Genomic DNA, 24328 nt, shown 5'->3' with positions numbered 1-24328 from the left:
AATTCTAGTGTAATTCGGAAAGTGCTTTGCGAACAGAAGCAAGGTTTATGTGTTCATGCACCTCCACTTCATTGCAGTAACTTCCCAATGCTCTGCAAAAATGGAAAGATACCCCCAGGATATGAAATGGTAAGATAGCTCTGTATTTAAACTGTTTAACATGGTGACTTATAGTTGGTTGTCAACTACGAATTACCTGATGTCGTATTTTTCATGTTGAAATTGTTTCGGACACCATGATAATTCACTTCTGAAAGTGAATTTTAAAAAAGGGAGAGGAAAGACTGGCGTGTGTAGTATAACCATAGTGAAATTGAACTAAACATTTTTTACAGAAAAGTAAACGTTTAGAATTCGTGTGTAGAGGCTTAAGTGCTGTGAAGACATCATGTAAGAGTTTTAATAATGCCATATTGTTGAGAGGGGTGGTGGTAGGAGAGTTTGTGAATGTATCTGTCTGTGCATGTGGGTTTTCTGTATACAGTGAAGGCAAGTGTATCATTTGGCACCTTCCTAGACACCTTAGTCACACGCCTGCCTAATGATACACTTGCCTTCACTGTATACAGAAAACCCACACGCACAGACAGATACATTCACAAACTCTCCTACCACCACTCCTCTCAACAATATGGCATTATTAAAACTCTTACCAAGAGAGCCCACAATCTTTGTTCCAGTGGAACCGCCCTCACTACTGAGCTTAACCACATACACAACACTTTCCTCTCCAATGGCTACAGCGATCACAGTATCAAAAAAAATAATCAGTTCCTCCCCCATTCTCCGTCCTTCTCGTCAACAAGAATTTAAAAATGCCATCACCAAACCCTACACCCGTGGCACATCCGAAAAAATAGCCAAGATTCTAAAAAAGTATAACCTACACACAGTATATAAGCCCCACCGCAAACTTGCTACCCTTATCCGTTCTATGAAAGATCAGCTCTCTCCTCTCTCTCTCTCTGCCTGGAGTTTACAAAGTACCCTGTTCCTGTAAGCTGTGTGAATGTATGCTACAGCTGGCGTACTTTGGACAGACAGGCAGATCAGCATCCATCTGCCTAGAGGAACACAAGTCTTACATCTGTAAACACAATTATGGTCATTCAGGCTTGGCGGACCATGTCTTGGACACCACCCACAAGGTATCATGGAAGAAAGCCACCATGCTCCATCACAGCAAATTCAAGAAAGAGAGACTATTCTTAGAAGCAGCAGCAGTCTCAAAATTCATCCAAACCTTAATAAATACGGTTGCATTAAGCTTCCGAAGATTTGGGAAACACTCATCACCAGAGGTCCTACCTTACATTCCAGGCCATCTACAATCGCCCTTAGAGGGTGCTCCACCTAGATAGGACTTTAGTGTCACCTACGTGGTTGGGCTGAGTATTGTTTGATATTTGTGTACATGTTACATTAGTTATTTTTGTAATCCCCGTCGATGTCCTAGTGACTAGGACGAAATATAGGAAGTATTAAATTCTTTTTTAATCCTTTCTGAGTGTTGTAAAAAATCCATTAAGCCTCCAACATGAGGAAAGTAAATGAGAAGATCAAAACACGACGTATTTTTTAAAATAAACACAAGTGCAGCACTGAGTTGCACTAACATTACTTCGGAGCTTGCATTTTTATATTACTAGTTCAAAGTTTCTAGATTCATAATAAATGGGAGTTTCTATCTTATTAGATGGAAGAAGCATCAAGATTACTAACAGCATCACATTAACAAGATAAACAGACAGTTAATAAGTCACTTATTTTTTTTAGGTTAATTATTTTTTTTTCAACAACTGATAAAACTCATGGTGAGCAGTGGCTGATGGTTAACTTTGGGGGACCTGGACTAACACTCTTTGGGGGCCTATCCAATTAACCCTTTTAGATTTTTATTTTTATTTTCCAATACAAAAAAATTGAAATTTTGGCACATTTACTTCTTTCTCTATTTAATTGTATTTTTCGTTTTTCAGCTTCGATTTTATATTTTCTACCAGACATTTTATAGATATTTGTTTAATCTGAAACGAAATTTAAAAAAACTAAAAAAAGTCCACCACCATATTAGGTTGTTTAACGTTTAATGTATATTTATTCAGTATTTAGTAAACTTTGCCGATACTTACCAGCGAAGAAACAAAACACCTGAACAGAACACTTCACCGAATAAATGACTATTTAATATTCAACTATACTGTACTATGCATAACCTCAAATGTCAAATGGCGAGAGCAGAAAGTATATATGAGAGAGCTACGCTAAGCTAACAAACTTTAGATGAGCGAGACTTGCACTCCCATTCCGACGTTGCTATATTATTTGCATAATTGACAAATGACAAAGTATATTTTGATTTTTCCGACTGCCGACAGAGGCGATAGAAGACAGAGTCATATTTACTATTTACCGCTATTTAAAACATTGATATTTGATATTTAATTCAAATCCAATAATGTCGCAAATTAACGATTTTAACGTTACCTACTTACGAAAAAATTTTGTATAATTTATTTTTTCTTAAATTTGTAATTTAAATTGTTTTTATTTTTATTTTTTTTTTGACTGTGAAAGGGACCTTTTGATTGAAAGGGGCCTTCATAGATGGCCATAAACCATCCACGAGATATCTCACCCCTGAGGGTGAGATATCTCATAGATGGTGACTATAAAAGAAGTGTTTATCCATACGACAACTATGAGATCATTCGATTCTTGTTCCTCTACTATGAAAAAAATTTCAGCTCCAATGAAAATGTGAAAGAAAAAAATTTGACCATTATAGAAGAAAAAATACTAAGAATATTTTGACAAGAGAAGCGAGTTGATAACTGGGTTATGGTAGCTGGATGGGGAGAGTTTCTTCAACATCGATACCAATCATTTCTAATGTTCTGGAATAGAACCTTTAACCAGTAATATAATCACACAAATTCCGTTTGCAGTTATAATAAATTTTCTTCTTCACTGAGACAAGAGTCTAATTACAGTTATGAAAATGTGAAAAATGTATCAGAAATTATATATTTCTGAATAAAAATGATAAAAACCTATTAACACAATCAGCTAGTTATCACATTCAGCTAGTTACACTCAATATGTTAATATAAAATAAATACGATCTATTTCAGAGTTGACATTTTTAACCAGAATATTGTTTAATAGATCAATAAATATAAATTTCAGTATAAATTATTAAGGTGAAACTTTAAAATAGGAATTATGAAATATATTAGTATGTAAATTATGACAATCAGTATCCGATCCAGTGATTTTTGTGTTTAGAGAAGATTCACTGAATTAGATTCTGACTTTAATTTTAGTTTCAAAAACATTTAAAATGTAGTTGAATATATTGTAAATATGCAATTTAAGACCTAAATGTGGCCTTCAGTAAGCAAGGTAGTGATCTCACATCCCACTAGTGATTAAATTCATCTTCTACCTAAAACATTACCAAATAATTTAAGTAAATTATAAAATTTACCAAAAAATAAACGATCAAATAATAATTACAAATTCTGAAGATAACTTACAGATCTATTTTAGATCTAAATGAGATAGCCAAAGATTATGGTATGATAATATCAACAGAAAAATCAAAAACTATGGCCTTTAAAGGACAAGATCCAGCAAGAACTAAAATAGTAATAGATAACAAGATCTTAGAACAGGTGAATTCATTTAACTACCTAGGATGTATGATCACTTATGAAAATGAAAAAGATATAAACGTAAAAATTGCAAAATATTTAAAAATAACAGGTGTAATTAACCAAACCTAGTTCAAAAACAAACCAGACGAAAAGTATACAATACATTAGCCCTACCGGTCTTAATGTATGGAAGCGAAATCTGGACAATAAAACAAAAAGACAAAAAATTAACAACAGCAGAAACGAAGTTTATGAGAAAAACTGCAAAGTATACCCTATTTGATCACAAAAGAAATTATGAAAGAATTAAACTAAGAACCAGTAATAGAAAAAATGAAAAAATATAAACATAAATGGATGGAACACATTCAAAGAATGAAAACAGAAAGATTACCAAAACAAGCCTTAAAGTACAAGCATTAGGAAAAAGAAAACCAGGACGTCCTCTTAAACGATTCAACGATGACTTCTAAGGCCGGAACAGGTCATGCTAGGCCTAAATCCTTGATAGGCATGATGATAATGAAAACACTTACAAATATATTTCCTCTCATATGGATGAAAGCGTGAAAAGCATGTCCAAAATGCATAACTCATTATTGTTGAAAGTCTTCACTTGGTGCTATATACTAAATTAACCTCTCAAAACAAATCATATTCGTTTTTCATCTTTGACACAAGTGTAAACATACAAAATTTGTGCACGCACATATCTTCACGAATAGTTTACTCTTATACGAAACTAATGAATTCCAATTAATTGCTATATTATCCCATAATGCAAAATACACATCCATTCGGTTGGGTGTAATGCTATGTATTATGGGAATGACCCAATGCGCAAACTGATTTTGACCTTTTATTGAAGTATCATTATTGGGAAACAGTGGCGCACCCAGAGGGGGGAGCCCAAGGGGCCTGGCACCCCCCAAAGAAAAGGAAAAAACACTAGAAAATTTTCCAAAAATCTTTTCCTAATTAAAATTCATTTTTTTTATTTATGTTGTGTCGTGTCTTCTATTTCTATACTACTTATGAATTAGTGATCACTGCAGATGCTCAGTTATAGGTCGTATGCGATGCGTAGTGTGTATTCGCAAATTGTCTACTTAACTCTCCCCCCCACACACACACCCAAGGTTAAATCCTGAACGCCCGGCCCCCTCCAAGATTAAATCCTGAGTGCGCCACTGGGGAAACAGACCCAGAAGAGAAACCAAGGATAAATGAATGTCAAGTTATATACGTGTATTTGTCATTTTAATAATAGGGTGTTAGACCTCTTCACTACTTCATATATGGAAAATATGACATCTGCATTATTTCAATCTCTACATCTATTCTGGGTCTTACTTCCAGGGACTACACCTAAAAACTGTAGAAAGTGTCTACGTAGTGCCCTTTTCCATAATGCATAGCATTTTATACATATCATTATATTCAAGACTAACCAACAAGTAGATTAGTCTTGAAATTAATATTCACGCATAATCTTTGATTGCTTACACTTGGATCAAGGTTGAAACGAATATAATTTCCTAGTAAGTTTAATTTAATTTATAACTATCTAAAATGTTTCGAAAACTAGTGATCCAGAAAATTTTAAAAAAGGTTTTACATCCATGTTTTGATTACTTTCAACAGAAAATATATGAACTATATTATTTTAATTTTCATATCTCTTTTAGGTCTAGCTCTGATTACTGCACCTTTGTGCGGATTTGGAAAAATTCACTGAAGTGGCTTCAGTGAATTTCAGAGGTAGTGCTGCTAAAGTGGTTGCCTTGCCCTGGGATATGAGGGGCTCTGGGTGGTGGGGATGAGTCTGTCACTAAGTGAAACCACCTGCGAGTTAAATGATCCTTCGTGTCCCGAACTTTTGAATGACATGAGGGATCTCCCTAGATTTTGAAAAGCATATTTTGAATTTTTAAAAGTAAATTAGAGAAAAAACAACCAATCAGGTTTTAAAAAAAATAATTTTCGAGTGCAAATTACCAACTCTCAGTTCAAACTGTCGCAATACATTGTGAAAATTAACGGGATAAGCAAGCGCTGAGTTTGCTTTTCTTCCATTCACTAAGTAGAGAATCTCCACAACCATGGAAGAAAACAAAGCCGTGAACCACAGTGCGATTGATATTAAGGAAACAGAGAGAAACCTATAAGGAACAAGAATCAACTGCATTTCAGATTATTTACTGCAATTCGTTCTTCCAGGCCTTTGTGTGTGTGTGTGTGTGTGTGTGTGTGTGTGTGTGTGTGTGTGTGTGTGTGTGTGTGTGTGTGTGTGTGTGTGTGTGTGTGTGCACGTGCGTGCGTGCGTGTTGTGCTGTACTCTGAATCATCATCATCATCATCAAATTCCTGCCATGTACCCTCAAGGGGTGTACAGGATATAATAGAACTACATGAAAAAAATTACATCATTACTAACTTCCTATCTAAAATTTTCCTCCAAATCAGTCTGTTACTTGTCAAGACTCCAACATTATCAGATCTTATATTTCTATCGTCTAAAGCACTTTGTACCGTATCAATCCACCTATATCTTGGTCTTCCTCTGGGTCGTTTTGCTGCCAACCTGGCAGAGAACACTTGTTTTGCTAATCTTTCCTCGCCCATTCTGTTTAAGTGACCATACTACCTGAGATTAGCTCTGCTAATGCATTCCTGGATGCTGACAATGTCATGTTCTTTCCTAATATCCTCGTTTTTAATATGATATTGCCTTGATGCCATCTGTTCGTGCCTCTAATCTTTTTCAGGACTCTCATATCTGTGGTCTCTAGTCTTTGGTCAAGTGTTTTACGTCTGACCCAGCTCTCAGATCCATAAGTTAAAACTGGTTTGAACACTGTCTAGTATACAGCTAATTTAGGCATAATTACTGTACTCTGAATATATGGTTATAATTCAACTATTTTAGAATATCTATTTGCATTCAGAAGTTCGTCATTTCCAAGAAGAGTCGTTCTGGAGAGAAAGTAGGTTAATGTTTCTTTTGTGTAGCTTAAACATAACAATGGTCATTTGAAAATATTAACATCAGTTGAAATTTTTTTTATCCTATACACCCAAAACAGACAGTATTTGCTGACTGGAGTTACTTTATATGATATTTGTAATTTCAAATGACCACTACCCATAGGTTTTGGTATTCGCAATTCTAATTCTAATACTGAATAGTTTTCAGAAAGTTAATCATAGGGTACTTAAATTAGAGGGTATCACCATGGGATACATTAGCGACGTTCGATGTCTAGGTTACTAATATATGTTTATAAGCTGGCTTTTCCAAAAAAAAAAAAAAAGTGTGTGTGTGCTTGAAGGGGGTGAGGAGACACCAATGATAGCCTGTAAATAATTGTTAAGAATGTTTCTAAATGCTGACTCCATCTCTTGACTCTAAACTAAAAATTCCAATAGCCAAAAACTTTCTAATAAAGATAACATTTAATTAGAAAAAAATAATGAATTTTAAGATCTTAAAATTTTAGTCAAATCAAAATATTCGAATGAGTTATGTATATGGAGAAAAAAAGTGTGTGTGCTTGAGGGGTGAGGGGACAGCCAATATAGCCTGTAAATAATCGTTAAGAATATGTTGAATTGCTGACATCATCTCTTGACTCCAAACTAAAAATTCCGATAGTCAATAACAGGTACGAAATATCACACATACTTTTATTGGAAAATTCGTGCTGCCACCATAGAGATATATTTTCGAACACTTTCACAATCGAACCAAAGACCCCCAACACTTGTACAAATATCCCTCAGAATTCCATACTCTAAACATCACTCGAGCCAAAGACGAAACGTAATGTCACTGATACATAGTCCCCCAGAGGAATTTCAAGGATTACATACTCTTTCATATCTTTAACCATCGCCCACAATTCCTTATGAGAACAAAAACACATGACGTCATGTCAATGACATATATGTTCCACAGAGAAATTCCAAACATTTCACATTCATGACCTCACGCAAGGAATCACACACAATGACGTCATAGATCGACGTCATGCATTCTTATCTTATCTTGATCTTGATCTTGTCAGAAGTGCCACCCCTACTACTGTCGCCAATTATGATTACTCTTTTTACGCTCATGTTTTCTATTCTCTGATTCATTTCTTCATCATTAGCAACCAGTTCACTAGGTCTGTAACTAAACCTCACTATGTAATTTATCTTCTTGGCTACCACCTGACACCAGATGGCTTCACACCCATTGCCACAAGAAATACGTTAAGTCGAAGTACTACAATCATAGATTTCAACTCTAGCTGGATTCAATTCATTCAATATCATTAGCAGCACGCCCCTCCTCTCATAACCTCTTTATGCTTATTAAAAACATTGTACCAGTTAGTATGACTGATTCTGAGAGCAAGGTCTCACTTATTCCTACAGCTGAGGTCCTAACATATTGACTACAGCAAGAAAATCTACCCCTTTGTTTCTGATACTCCTCGCATTCGTGTACAGACATAATAACCTACTTGCATGTTCTTTTGTATACTTTTGTCTGCAGTCTGCATGACACTGTTGGGCAACTTGCAAATTCTTCGCTAGTGTCTTATACATGTAGACATCTTTGCACACGTTTGATGGGTCAGAACCGGACGAACCCAAAGTCGAAATTGTTCTCTTCTCATCAACATTTCCATGATAACGCCCGTTCTTGTCATTAGCACAGTTAAATACGATAAAACAGACAAAATCCACTACTTTTACAGGAGTGCTAAATCACTGAGCAATCACAATGTATCCTCAAACCAATCTCCACATATACATGTATGCATATATATATATATATATATATATATATATATATATATATATATATATAGATTTAAATTTAGCGCCATTTGTGCGGTAAAGTGTTGCCAACGAGAAAAACAAGACAGTGTGACAGCTGAAAGTTCAGGGTTATTAAAAATGGAGCGCTACACGAAAGAACAACGCATTTTCATTGTTGAGCAATATTTTAAAAATAATGAAAGTTTGGCAGCTGCAGTTCGCAATTTTCGTACAAAATATGGTCGGAATAGTGATTTAACTTCATCAACTGTGAAAAGATTAATTACAAAATTCCAGGAAACTGGATTAATTAGTGATCTTATAAACTCTGGCCGTCGTTCAACAGAAAACATCGAAGCAGTTCGTGAGAGTGTTGCTGAGAGTCCAGGAACATCAATTCGGCACCGTGGTCTTGAATTGGGCATTTCGAGAAGCTCTCTGCAGCGTATTCTCATGAAAGATTTGCATCTTTATGCTTACAAAGTTCAATTGACTCAAGAACTGAAGCCTACTGACCACACACATTAAAGAGAGTTCGTTGAATGGATTATGGAACAACAAGAAGTGGATGCTTATTTTTCGAACAAAATCATCTTCAGCGATGAGGCTCATTGTCATCTTGATGGCTTCGTTAATCGACAAAATTGTCGCATTTGGAGTTCAGAAAATCCACGAGTGATTGTTGAGAAACATTCATCCATAACGTGTCACTGTTTGGTGCGGATTTTGGGCTGGAGGCATCATCAGTCCATTCTTCTTCGAAAATGCGGCTGGTAAGGTAATAACAGTTAATGGTGCTCGCTATCACGACATGATAATCCAATTTTTTACCTAAATTGCAAGATATGGATGTGGAGGATATGTGGTTTCAACAAGACGGTGCCACATCCATACAGGCCGAGAAACAATTCAATTACTGCATGAGTCATTTCCTGGTCGTGTAATTTCCCGTTTTGGTGATCAGAATTGGCCGCACAGATCATGTGACTTAACGCCGTTGGACTTTTTTCTTTGGGGTTTTTTTGAAGTCTAAGGTTTATGCCAACAAGCCCATGACCACCCACCCCTTGAAGGAGGAAATTGAGCGCTGTATCTACGAAATTCAGCCACATTTATGCAAAACGGTCATGGAAAATTTCGACCAAAGAGTGGGTATGTGCCAGCAAAGCCGTGGAGGCAATTTACCCGATATGCTATTCCATGCGTAACCCTATACTTTATGAATCAATAAGAAATTACAATTTTTAATTAAAAACCGGTTTTCTATCAAAATTACTTCTCACGTGAATTTTGGGACACCCTTTATATATGTAATAAATTTTTTCACTCGGGGATATTGTATATTAGGATAACCAAGTTATTTTATAAACTTGGTTATTTTAATTCCTAATCCCAGGTATGCAAGCAATTAAGTTTGCGCCTGAAACAGAGTTCAAGTCTAAAGATGGTATAACACCAGGGCAACTCATTGTAAAGGAGGATAAAGACCTGATCACTATTCTTAGTATTTTCCCATAATGTAAAGCACATCTCACTAGAAGATGTATACTGCAATGCATTATGGGTGGGGTCACTAGTCAGATGTGAGATGAGGGGTGATATGTGCTTTACATTATGGAAAATACTAAGAATGGTGATCAGAGCTTTACCCAACTTTATAATGAGTTGCCCTGGTGTTGTACCATCTTTAGACTTGAACTCTGTTTCAGGCGCAAACAAACAAAATTATTATTAATATTATTATTGTTTGATTCTGAGCCTGTGTAGCTCGGTGGATGTGGCGTTTGCACACAACCGCGCTTGGCCACACGAAGGAAGACTTCATTTCGAGTCTAGTCGGCGACTAGAGGAAATTTTTCTAAGCCTTTTTTCGATCGGTTCCCGAGTTAGTCGATCTTTGGCACGGGCAAGCAGGTTTTTCCTCCCGGAAACTGGTTTTTCGTCCCATAAACTCAAGAAAATCGACCGTAGAACCCACATTATTTCAGACATTAAATATATTGTGTTAGGGTTAGGGACCACGAGATGGCAGCACATTTGAGCCGTCTCCCTTCACTGCGTACCTCTTAATTAGTGATATCTTTGGGCCATCTGTCTCTGATTGGGTACCAGTGGAGATTGAACTGCCCACTCAGTCTCCAAAAAGTTAGATAGGTCTAAATGGCCTCGCCTACTCCCGTACACGGGAATAAAAATGCTTAGCTGATTTTTTTTTTGTTTGATTCAATAAACAACAATGTTAAAAACTGAAATGAGTCCATTCATCATTTCCTACTAATAACAAAAAAATTAACTTAAATATTATTTGTAAATTAAAATCAATTGCAGATTGATATATAAATATAAATGACAAAATCCAGAAATGAATTATATTTATATTTATATAAAATTATTCCTATCCAGTGTCATTAATGCCAGCAAACTTTGGTCGATTGATAGAGTCTCCACTAATAATGGCTCACGAAAGAAAGTCAAGCAAGTCTTAGCGCGGTTAGCATTTGGAAAGAGATCAATCGTTCGATGCTGTTACACTCTGCTGAGGGCTCGCCATTATCACAGGGTTAACATCGACCTGTAAACTGATGCGTCAGTTTACAGGCCGAAGTGAGGTTTTAAACCTCACTGCGGTGGAATGAAAATTGGTGATAATCACTGTTTGGAAATTGTAGTAGAACCACGTATCTTGCACGTTATTTTACATAATCCAGGAAGTGTCATACATTTATTACAACAATGCTACCATTTGGAATCCTCTGAGAAAAACGTCTTTCGCCTTGTTGCACAAACCACTCCTCGGCCGCAGATATGAATTCATCATCTATGGTAAATTTATTTCCTTTCAAGTGTATTTTTAAATTTAGAAATGGGAAATAGTCAGATGGGGCCAGTTCTCTCGAAAACGATGAGGGAGAGCAGACATTGAAGGCCTAAGTTGTGTATATTCTGTTTGGTTTCATGAGCAGGAGCGTTGTCCTGCAAAAGCAACACGCTTCTGCTCAGTTTCCCGCGGCGGTTTTCCTCAGTACCTTCTTAAATTCCTTCAGATCTTCTGAATAAACTGATGCTGTAACAGTTTCACCTTAAGTATTATATCATCCATGTCCCAAAACACAATGACAAGAACCTTCATTGCTGACGTTTGTATTCCGAACTTCTTTGGCCATGAAGAACGTATGCCACTCCGTTCCCTGTGTATGTTCTGTAGTTCATTGCCATAAAGCCATGTTTCATCAACAGTCACAATATAATTCAAAAAATGTGTACTGATTTTTCAAAATTACCAAAAATCCCTTGACATGTCAGCACACGTATCCTCTTGGTTGGCATTCAAACGTTTGGGGAACCACTTCACTGAGAGATTCTGCATTCCAATTGGTTTATTATGACCTCATCCAGTTTCCTGGATATCTGGGGTCTTTGCAATGATTTTGGCTGGTACTTGTCTATCAACAAGGATCATGGCATGCACTTCATCGATGTTTTCGGTGTAATCACTGTGGAACGTCTTGCTGATCTGAGAGCATGTGGTGTCTCAAGATGCCCAATTTTAAACTTGGCCACCCTTCTAGCAATTGTTGGTTATGCTAGGGCACAGTCCCCTAACGTTTTACACAATGTTTGGTGAGTCTGATTTGTACACTTGTCTTGCAGCACGAAAATCTTGCTGATGGCCTATACCTTCTTTGAATTTCTTCAAAACCTCTGACATGTCTTCCTATTAATCCTAAATGAAAAAGAATAAATTATTGCAATTTGAGTCAATATGGGTATTAATGGATTTTAAGATATGTTCTACCTTGTGGTTTATATTAGTTCCTTTAATATCATTGTGTTCAAGGTGTTTCTCAGAACTTTTCAGCCTCTACTCGTACAAGTTATTTCCTTCAAATAGTCCTTGGGGCAAACCATTAGTGACGTTCCTGTTCTGTGATATCGTGCCCCCATATCCAACTTGCAGATAGGCATTGGACAACCAATCCCCAGTCGAGTGCACTAATGTATTATCCAATCCCATCTGTTGCACTTTAATTATCAGTTTGTTATGTGGCAATCTATCAAAGGTTTAGCAGAATCTAAATATGCCACCGTGTACACATCTCATTTTCCCAATTCACCCGTTTCCATACTATAATGAATAACTAGATTGCGAAAACACGAATTTACTTTGGAAAACCCATGCAGTTCATCAAAGAGAATATTGCTATCATCAATCTAATTTTGAATCCAGTTCCTCACTATCTTCTGTAAAAAATTAACCACAACCCAAGAAAACCAGATTGGCTTGTAATTCGAAGTCATAGTCTTATCGCCCACTTTATGCAGAGGAACAATTTTCTCTTCTTTCAACTCCTTTGAAACTTGAGAAAATCTGATGTTAGCATGTTAAACTCGTGTTAAAGAGGTAAATGAAAGATGTTGTTAACTCACTGAAATGTTCTCTTAAGATACCCGGTGGTTTATCAGCAATATTCTTTCTTGCACTTTGGGGTTATTCTTCAGGAAAATAAGGACTACTCAAACACGAGCACTGTACTACATTCTGAGTGATGACATCTAGTTTACTCAGTTCCTCATTCCCTCAAGTTTTGCAGGATGTTATTTTTTCGAGGATGAAATATTCATTTAACATCTGTAGTACATTGGCGTTCGTGGTTATAATTCACGACAACCAGTGTAGCTTGTGAACAATACTTCGTATCGCCACGCAAAGGATCGCTTTCCGAACGAAGTCGGATTAACAGTAGTTTACTGTATATAAGTGACCTGAAAGATATATCTCTCTCAAAACAAAACAACAAAAAATGAAACACATATCTTCACTCCACATGTCTTATAATTCATTTTTGGGTGAACTGTATTTTCAATGAATTGTGATTTTTCGATGAATTGCTTTTCAATTCAGAAATTTCAATTTCAAATTTTTCAAGCACTATTCAGAGATTTTCATGCGATCGTTTTTGATCTGCTGTGAGCAAGCGCGGCATTGATCTTGCGCAAAGCGTTTTCATTTGCGATTCTTCATTCAAAATGCATCCAACACGTTCTTTTGAAATGCTTATAGTCTCAGCAATTTCAAGCACTTTGAGTCTTCGGTCATCCAATATCATATCGTGCACTTGATCAATGATTTCTGGTGGTGTTACACTTCTTGGTCGTCCTTCACGTGGATCATCTTCAAGGCTGGTACGGCCACGTTTAAACGCGGCAGCCCATTTCTTAATCGTCGAAAACGAAGGAGAAAAGTGCCCATAAAGTTTTATGAATTTCGTTTTGCGTTAAACCTTCTTTTACAAAGAATTTTATAACCACACGATACTCAATTTTATCCATTTCAAGGGATACAGACATTTTGCTTCAGACGTCTGAATAAAACAGATTACTCAATAAAATAACTTGCAGTTTCACTTGGATGCTTATGACAGATGTACCAACTTAAAAAAAAATCTCTTTGATAATGTTGCCACTATGGTCGGGGCTGAGAACGTTTCAGACCACCCACGTAGAGTGAGGATAAATAAAGTAGGAATTAAATAGATGTGTAACACCATTACAGAAGGAGTTACTAAAAAAAGCCTATCGAGGACATATGTGTGAAAAGTGAGTAGTACATTTGGAAAGGCCGTCCTTTCAAAGTGATTTTAAATTTGGGAAATAGTAAAACGTCTACGGTGGCTTGGGCCGGAGAATACGGTAGATGGTGCATGATCTTTCCATTGATTGACAATCTTTCTGATCGTCAGTCAAGTCAATCTACGGATCTCATCTGAAGCATCTGAGGTTTTTCAGTAAAAATGTTATGACACGATTCAATGCTGATGCCCACTTCGTCAGCAACTTCTCGGACAGTTAAACAACGATTTCCACGAATCACAGCAAGAACTCTCTCAAAATGGTCGTCATCTGTTAACGTGAAGGTCCTCCAGGCCTGGAACGTTAACAGATGTTCTGCCCTTTTTAAAGCACTTAAACCACTCATAGCACTGTGTTCGACTCCTGCAGACCTCCCCATATGCTTGCTTAAGCAACTCAAATGTCTCTGTAAACTTTTTACCAAGTTCTCAAAATTTCACACCACACATTGTTCTTCAAGCTCTTTCATTGTCAATTTGTCACTAATCCGATGAACATCTTGTGTACATGCTCGCTTCAGCGGATCTAACTCAGCGACTGATGCTCATAGTAGAATGTGGCAAATGCCTTTTTGTTGTCGAAACCTGCTGCTAGGTGCGCTCAGTAGCTGCAGCGTGCTCTCTATGCCGATTGGCATGGTATTTAAAAAGTTCTGTCTGTTTCTGAACATGCCTCATATATATAGAATGAGATGAAATTAGCTTATAAGTAAAAGGAGAACAACTGTGGTATCATAATTCTAAGAGATACTAATCGTAAGGAGGTGATTGAAACACATGAGATGGTTGTATTAGTTATCACCTTGCAAATGTGTATCATCCAGGTGGAAATATTGTAGCAACAGATGTGACAAGGAATGATATTGAAACAAAGGTAAAAGACGCAGAGGCGTATAGGATATTACAGATCCTTGATGTGAATACAGCTACGGCCTATGGGATTAGTGGCGTATCCTCTTACATATTACGAGAATGTTCTGGAGCAATCGCATTTCCTTTTGACCAGATTGATTGAGATGGAGCTTTGATAGAATCCCAAAGAAATGGAAACAGAGCAAAATAATTCCGTTTCCTAAAGGGGTCTCTGGGACAAAAGTAGTAAATTATAAACCAATCGGCATCTCAGAAGTGATGATCAAGGTATTGGAGAAGTTGATTGCGAACAAGATTCAGGAATGGGTGGCTTGAAATAGGATACTATATGTAGAATAGCATAGTTTAAATGAAGGGAAGGTAATGTCTCACTAATTTACTTAATTTTTATTTTAAAAAAAGCTAAGGTGGATAAGGGGAATAGTTACACAATGATACTGCTCGACTTTGCAAAAGTATCTGACTGAGTACTGCATGGAACACTGCTTTATAACCTGGTTTGATATGAAGTGTCGAGACGGATAAAAGAATGGCAAATGGATGAAAATTAGAGAGAAGTTCATGAATGAGCTGAGTGCAGAAGAAGCCGTGCAACTAGGGGTAAACCACAGGGATCTGAACTAGGAACACTGATATTTATCTTATACACTGGCCATATAGAAATGACCTTGAGAAAAATATTCGGCTATTTGCTTATGATAAAACAGGATAGAGCAAAAGTTGATAAGGGAAATATGAAGATCATGCAAGACAACCATATTATTATCATTATTATTATTATAGAGGGCGCTGTGTAGGCATGCAAACAGGTGCATGGTGATAACGCTGCCGCCGTTTTTTATAGTTTTGAAGTGATTCCAACTCCTGTTTTTAATTTGAAACTGTTCCCAAGTAATTCTACCAGTCACGCCGAAGACAAGGATATAAAGTTCACAAAAATCGACTAAGAATAAAGCAAATTTTGAAGTATTGAAAATTGAACTGAGAGGACCGCGGTCAACAACGAGGAAGAACAAAGGACGTCGCCATCTTTACAATCACGCCACAATTGCTCAAGGGGAAGAAAGGTGAATGCCTGAAGGATTTATCGTCCGACGGAAATTAAATAACCTGTATGAAATGCAGTAGGATTCTACGCTTAAAATGTTCCAGATTTTCTGAAATAATCTGGCAAAGGAAGAACAAAGAAATGCACCTAAGGCAGCCACCTACGACGCAGCCGATTATACCAGAGGCAATATCAGACGATGAACTGAACAGACAAAAAAAAATGCAGGTGAGTCCCATAATTTCAACTCTTTAAATATACTAATAGAAAATGGTCTAGAGACTATAAAAGCTAGCTTAGTAGATCTTGTGCAAGAACTCTTTGACAAACAAACAAAACGAACAAATAACACTAAAATCTAGTGAATATGAAAATTTGGTCAAACATAATAATTTAGCAGTAATAGAAGTGTTGCAAACCGTAAAATACATCAAAATCAGTATTAATGCAATAAATGACAGGCAACACAATTTGATGAAAGAAACATCCGAACTCCGTCAATAACTTCATTCTTTAAAACTAAAATACGAACGTTTAAATCAGTAACAACATAAAGAAGATTTTATCATAAACGGTCTTCTTGAAACTAAACCTACAGAAAACCTCAGAGACATAGTTTTAAAATTAGGCCATGCAATTGACATCCCCTCTACAGCTTAACGACATTCAGACCGTAAATCGGATTCCTAGGAAGAGCAAAAAACAAGGTTTGCCACGACTGCACCAGTCATAGTTCATCTTACAAGTCCACAAGAGAATAGTTCATCTTACAAGTCCACAAGAGAAACTCTCATAAAAGCCAGCAGACAGAAAAACACATTTGCCAAGGCCTTCTATATTTAACACCATTCAACCCAGAATATGTTGTACCAAGCAAAAACATAAAACAATAGCAATTTTTGGGGATCACAGATGCCAAGATATTCTTGAGGAAGTCACAAACTTCAAAACCGATACAAATTAAAAGCTCAGAAGATATGGAAAGGCTCCCACAGTGGAAACAAAAGTCTCCTAATTAGTTCAAAAAGAAGACCACAATAAAAATGAATGTGAACCATCAAGACGGATATAATAACACCAGAACATATCGGCAATTTCACTTTGATCAGACCTTTCAGATCATTCATTTGACCTCCAAAACATCAGCCTACTTCCAACACAGCAATCAAATCAATAAAAAAAAATACAAATATCTAACCTGTATCATTCTCAGATGAGCTCATTAAACAGCTTCGAGGATGCAAGCTGAGACATTACACCTCAAGTGAGATCAACAGAAAGGAAAAAACAAAAAAAAATATTATTTATTACATTGAAGTGCTGTAGTTACAGCGGTTAAAAACATTAAATAGCAAAAGTTGTAAAATATATACAACTTACTGTTATGCTGTAAATGCTGTTAAAAATATAACCTTATCCAATTGCAAACTTTAAATTACCATCCATAGTAACTATTACTAACGCATTTTATAATACAAAAAATGGACAAATTTGTATTAAATTCACTGTAAAAAAATATATGTAATATGTGAATATGTGTATATATGTAAATGCTATGTGAGATGATAAATAAAATGTTAATGTTAATTATTATTATTATTATTATTATTTTACTCTGACAGTTGATACACAGTCAAAAGAAGAATAGTCTGTCAGGTAATTTCGTAAAATATTGACTGTTGCAAGTAATGCTGTTTTTGGTAGATAAATGTGGTCAGTTCGTTGATGTTTAATTCTACGAACTCACTACATATTATCTTGGATGGCTTTTTTGGAAATTGCGCCAAGTGCACTGATAGCTACTGGGATGGCTGTGATTGTTTAAGCCACAGCCAGCTTTTCATTGCCAGATCTCGATATTTAGCGATTTTTTCCACTTCTTTATGCTGATGTTTTTATCGGTGGTTCCTACAACACGAATAATCATAATTGTCCATGTTGAATAATTATAATGTCAGATTTATTGGCTTCCAAATGCCGATCAGTTTGCATTCTGAAGTCCCAAAGAATTTTTCTGTTTCGTTTTCCGATACAGTCTCTATTTTATGCTGCCACCAGTTATCAGAAGTAGGAAAGCATCTTTTTTTGCATACATGCAAATGAACTATTTTGGCCAGTTGATCATAGCAGCGTTTATAGTCAGTTTGAGCTATTTTGCTGCAGGCACTGATTAGATGTGCTACAGTCTCAACTTTCTGATCGCGTAATCTGCATTTGCTGTTATTATTAATGTTCAAACTTTTCGCATTGATTTCGTTACGTTTCTAGCCTGCTCTTGAGTAGCTAAACTAAAATCTGTTTCTTTTTAATATATCTATATTGTAGCCATTGCCACGTATTGGGTATGTCAATTATTTCCTCAATATCTTGAAGAAATTGGCAATACAATGGTTTATTTTTTCAGCCACATATCGGTTATTTTGGTCTTCCTTTTTGTAATCGGATTTGTTTCCTGTTGCTATTAGAAACCCCTCTTGTAAGATGGCTTATAGCATTTTTTCAGAATTATTATTGATGAAATTTTTTAATCTAATATCTTCGTCTTCACAGTCTGTCTCACTTGCAGCTGACCCTGTCCACCTATTCTCCTTGACAGGTACAAGGAGAATAGGTGGAGAATCTGGTCAACATCACTTCATGGATGTAATGTATGATGCTTAGTCATACATTACATCCACGATGTAATGTATGACTAAGCATCACATTAATTTTCTAGTTTTATGGTCCAATTTGTCAGGTCTTCTTTTATCGAATCTATTGTGCAAGTTGTGTATCATATTACTGGAATAGCTAAAGAGTTCATTGCTCTAATTGTGTTTAAATCATTGAGTTTTTTTTTGTTTTTTTTTCAGCATATTTCTACCTCTTTTGGTATATTCTGCTGCGAACTGTTTTTTAACATTCGTTAAACAAGAGGCAGCAGCAGCAGAAGTTTCGTTAGCGGAACTTTATTTTATATATTTCTCTTTATCAAGATTACAATTGCTAGTGTCATTAATTTTTCCTCATTTACGATAAAATTCCGCATTTAGCTAAATCAAATTCAATTTTGATGTCCGGACTAAAAATATGAACTGTGTTTAGAAGATAATCTATTTGCTGGGCCGATTTTCCATATAACTTCAAGTCATCCATATACTACAGATGGGAAATTTTAAACATTTGGGAATTTCATATCCAAGTTTTGTTTTCCTCAAAATCATAGACAAAGGTATCAAAAGAAATGTTGAAGAGCAATGGTGACAAGGAATCGCCTTGGAAAATTTTACGTCTAATGCTACTATCTCCGAATCATTTATTATTGACTGTTAAAGTTGTTTTCCGTGATTTCATAGCGGCAGTTTGAAACGAACATTTGGTTTTGCTAATTCCAAATATTTGTAGTGATGTGATTTAATGACCATGAAGTGTGAGAGGAAGTCGAATATTTTCTTATAGTCTATCATTGTCATGTTTAAGTTAGTTTTTCGTCTTTTTGAATATCGGAGAATCATTTTATTAATAACGATCTGGACTCTTGTTTCCTTAGATATTTGAAAATTGCCTTTTTGTTCAATCGGATAAATCTGATTATCTGATAAGTAGTGGTGTGCGTAATTTGCTACGATTGCAGGGAACAGCTTAAGCATAGTTGGTAGGCATGTTATTGACGATTGTTACTTGAGTCCCCCACCCTTATCTTTATCTTTTACGAAAAGAAAAATACTGCCAGATATCAAGTCTTCAACTGCAACAAATAATTACATTTTTCTGCCATTCGACGATGTAGACTGGTTTTAAGCAAAATCTATGTAGTTCTTTGCCAAGTTCACTCCAGATTTTTAATTTTCTGGCTGTTTCACTGACCGTTTGTTTTGGTTTTGCATTCTTTTTGTTTCACTTCTAACTCTATTTCCTTAATCCATGAGACATTTTTGTTATGTTGAGTAGAATTTTCCCAGACTAATTTCCATAATTTGAGTGTTCCTTCTTTTTCGGGTGAATGAATGTTAGTATGTTTTTCTCTGCAGAGTCAGAAAAAATTGACGTCGGTTCAGTCGAAATTGCATATTTTGTACATTTTGGTTTATTATTAATACTAGCAGTAGTAGTAGTAGCAGTAGTAACAAATTAATAAAAAAGTAACAAAAGAAGAACCGTCACTTTCAATTCAACAAATTAAAAAACGGCCACGAATAAGCAGAATCAGACCAAAAGACATAAAAAGAACACACCGAACCAACCTATGTCCATTTATACTAAAACTCGGAAATAAAATCTTCGAAACAGGGTGCATACCTAAAACATTAAAGACTGCATTACTCACACCCATACACAAACATGGAAAAAGAAACATTATGAGTAATTACAGACCCATGGTCACATTGTCTGTAATCTACCAAATCATGGAGCGCTTGTATATTGCAAACTCTCTACATTGAAAAATTCCAAATCATCCCAAAAACACAATATGGCTTTAAAAAAATAAAGGAACATCCACAATCCTGGAAGGTTTCACAAACCTAATAAATGCTGCATCAGATAAAAATAGAATAGCTTTAATTGTTTTTATTGACCTAACAAAAGCGTTTCACACACTACCACACAAAACCTTGTTGAACAAATAAAACATATCGGAATCGGAGGTCGTCTAATCCAGTAGTTCAAAATATAACTGAAAAACAGAAAGCACATAATACATATAGGATCAGCGCACAGCAAAGAGATAACTGTGGAATAAAAGGAGCTGTTCTAGTTCCCATTCAGTTTAACATATATACATACACACGACATAAGCCATCTTCCCCTAAAAAGTGAAATCTTCCATTACGCAGACGACACGGCCATAGTATCCATTCACAACAACGCAAATCTCGCTTTCATAAATTTGCAACACGACATCAATCAAATCACTAACTGGTTAACTGAAAACGGCATATATATATATATATATATATATATATGCCGTTTCTTTCATTTCACTAGTTTCATCGGAGAAATACATTGTGATGTATTAAAGGTTTTTGTTATACTTTCTCGGGTTCTAGTCAGTTAAATTTATTTTTATAAATATATATATATATATATATATATATATGTATATAAATATATAAATATATAAATATATATATATATATATATATATATATATATATTTATAAAAATAAATTTAACTGACTAGAACCCGAGAAAGTATAACAAAAACCTTTAATACATCACAATGTATTTCTCCGATGAAACTAGTTGTGATGTATTAAAGGTTTTTGTTATACTTTCTCGGGTTCTAGTCAGTTAAATTTATTTTTATTTATAAATGTATACATCCCGAGTAAATCCTAATTTCAACAATATATATATATATACAGGGTGTTCGGGATAAATTTGACATATTTATAATTAATTATATTTTTCCGTAAGTTACATGTATTAACACACACTTCTCTTCATTTAAAAGTTTGGACCCTTCTTCATTCATATACAAGATGTCAGAAAGGATGGATAGCTGGAACCCACCTGAATCATGGAAGAGAATAACTTGTATCATGATGATTCGTGCCCGCCATCAAAATAAGGATATTACGACTGCTGCCCAATGCTCCCTGAATACAGTAAAAACAATCAGGCATGAACTAGAGACTTGCAATGGTGACTACGAGGATGTAGCAAGAAGAAAGATCCCTAGCAGACGATCTGATTGCGTTCGTACAGCAGAATTCCTCGCAAATCTGCAGGAACAGGTGTTGAAGAACCCTGGCATTGGAATTCGGGCTTTGTTCGTGGAGTTACTGTAGTCAAGCCCTGGATAACGAGGGTAGCCAATGGTAGGCCGTATGTATGGCAGCAGGATTCGGCCCCTTGCCACACCTCTGGGAAAAGTCAAAAATGGTTGTCTGAAAATTTCTACGACTTCACCAGTCCAAATGTTTGGCCTCCAAACTCCGCAGACCTTAACCCCATGGATTATTTTGTATGGGGCGCAGTTGAAAAAGACACCAATCGCACTTCCAGTAATACAAAAGCCCAGTTAATGGATAAAATTAAAACAGTTTTTGCGGCCCTTCCCAGGGAGACTGTAGCATCAGCTTGTTCGAGGTTCCGAAGCAGAATTGAAGCTGTGATCGATGCTAATGGTGGTTATTTTGAGTAAATCTTGTTGATAGTATTGTAATTAACTCTGCCTGTAATGTTTTTTTGTCAATTCATTAAATTTAATAGATACAAAGAAGATTTTCTTTTTCCTTACGAAACTGTCAAATTTATCCCGAACACCCTGTATATATATATATATATATATAAACCCTGAAAAATCAAAGCTAATGGCATTCAAAAACCCCCAAACCCTGTCCATAGAAACTAAATCTCACTATCCGACATTCATCCTCCTACACACAAAGCGCTGATCCCAAAACCGCAAGCATCGCACAGGTGAACAAAATACGCTATTTCAGACTTCACTTCCATGCTGATCAAAGTTGGAAGAGCCATTCAAAGTATCTACACAACAAACTCAGGATAATAGCAAGCAAACTATATCGATTAAAAGACATTGCTCCAACACACATAAAATTACTAATCTATAAAGCATTATGCGAAAACATTTTAAGTTACGGAATTACATTATATGCATTTTGTGCAGACTACAAACTTAACAGATTACAATTGTTGTGTCCTGAATAATCAAAAATTGAGACAAAAGATTATTTTATTCAGGAACAACTATCTTTAATTGTAGGCAGAGAATGTTGTGCTTTGGCAAGGAAATAAAAATGTACATTATAACTTTAAGGCAAAACTGAAGAAATGTTTAGTATAAGAAATGTGAGCCTTAACCCGTTTATACAGAGTCAAATAGAGGAATTTATATAAGATTATAATTTAATTAGAGTATCCCATTCTATGTATTGTATGAAAGCAAGTTGAGTGTAAGCTAAAGTCCAAGAGTCACACTTTAAACCGTCTAGTATAACGTATGGCCTAAGGGAAAGAGAAATTATAAGGAAAGCGAAGAGAGAACGCATTCTCGGAAGAACGCCACTCACATATGGATGAGTGCCTTGCGATAAAAAATGTAGCTAAGTGCGAGAATCTCCGAGAAAAAAGCTCCCCCCTCCCCACACACACATGAGGCTTTTTTGGTTCCTGTTTCCTGCGCTCGTGGACGTTGACTCGCGCTCTCCGTCAACGTGAAGATTCCAGGTCGGCCGTAGAAGTCATGTGAGGCCTATCTATGTTTGCGAGCAAGGCTAGCTATCTCTTCATAACAGAGTAGCTAAGCCATATCAAGTGACCGGTAATCCAGATTGTGCCTGCAGTACCAGAGATAGTCCAGATCGGAACATTGCCTTATCGACTCGGGGAACCAGGCCGTGATGTTATCGTAAGTCATCCGGACAATCGAGAACAACGGTGCCTTGATGTCCAGACAAGACTGATGATAGAACAGAAAGTCGTTCCATGGGATGATAACGTAGAATGTTAAAGTATCTGATTTCCAATTAAAGATTTGAGTGAACTCTATAGGTTAATTTGTGTATGGACATGCTGTAGAGATTGTCCCAATTTGGCAGTGTCCCAGTTTTGAAGAGTGTCTCTCTAGAAGGGATCTGTATATGAGATTACTGACATATATTGTGAGATATGAGTAGTGATCAGACACTGATTGAAGATAATGTTAAATCAAGCCAGAAGTTTGTATGTTTATAGAAAAACTCTATGGATCTAGTTATTGTGCATGTGTCTTGTGTTAGTAATGATATCGGAATTTTACTAGGAAAGTGATTAAGTAAACCACGTACTTTAATTTTCTCATGTATATCTTTTAAGCCTAAATAAATATGTTTTATAGCATTCGCCAGAATCTGGCCTGTCTTATGAACTCAAATAGCCACTAATAAAATTATTATCGAACTTAGCGGGAGGGATATATGAATATAGTTTGATTTTCCAGACCATGACTGCATGCAAAGACAAAGTGAATTGAGATTAGTTGAATTAGTGTTAGAAAGTTCATCATTGTGTAATACTCTGAGAGAGCCACCTTGGATAAGAGTCTCATCTATCCTATGTATTGGCTGGTGCAGCAAAATATAAATTTGTCAATATTTAACAGGCAGACTGTCTCAGAGGTTATATTTTAAAGCCTTGTCCCATACTTAGACAAAGCCCTTATGAAAAAGAATTACACGCGATTAAACTTAAGAGCGGCCTGAAATTTAGTTTGTTTAAGGATAGGAGGGAGATAGCTGATTTGCTAAATTTATCGGAAAATTATTACAGAAGCTAGAAGGGAAATAACTGTGTATGAGTGAGTAGTGAAACATACAAAT

This window comes from Typopeltis vanoorti, chromosome 26 (genome assembly GCF_054136105.1).
Source record: "Typopeltis vanoorti isolate ZY-2024b chromosome 26, IOZ_Tvanoo_1.0, whole genome shotgun sequence".
Classification (NCBI taxonomy): domain Eukaryota; kingdom Metazoa; phylum Arthropoda; class Arachnida; order Uropygi; family Thelyphonidae; genus Typopeltis; species Typopeltis vanoorti.
Note: the sequence above shows the minus strand (reverse complement) of the source record.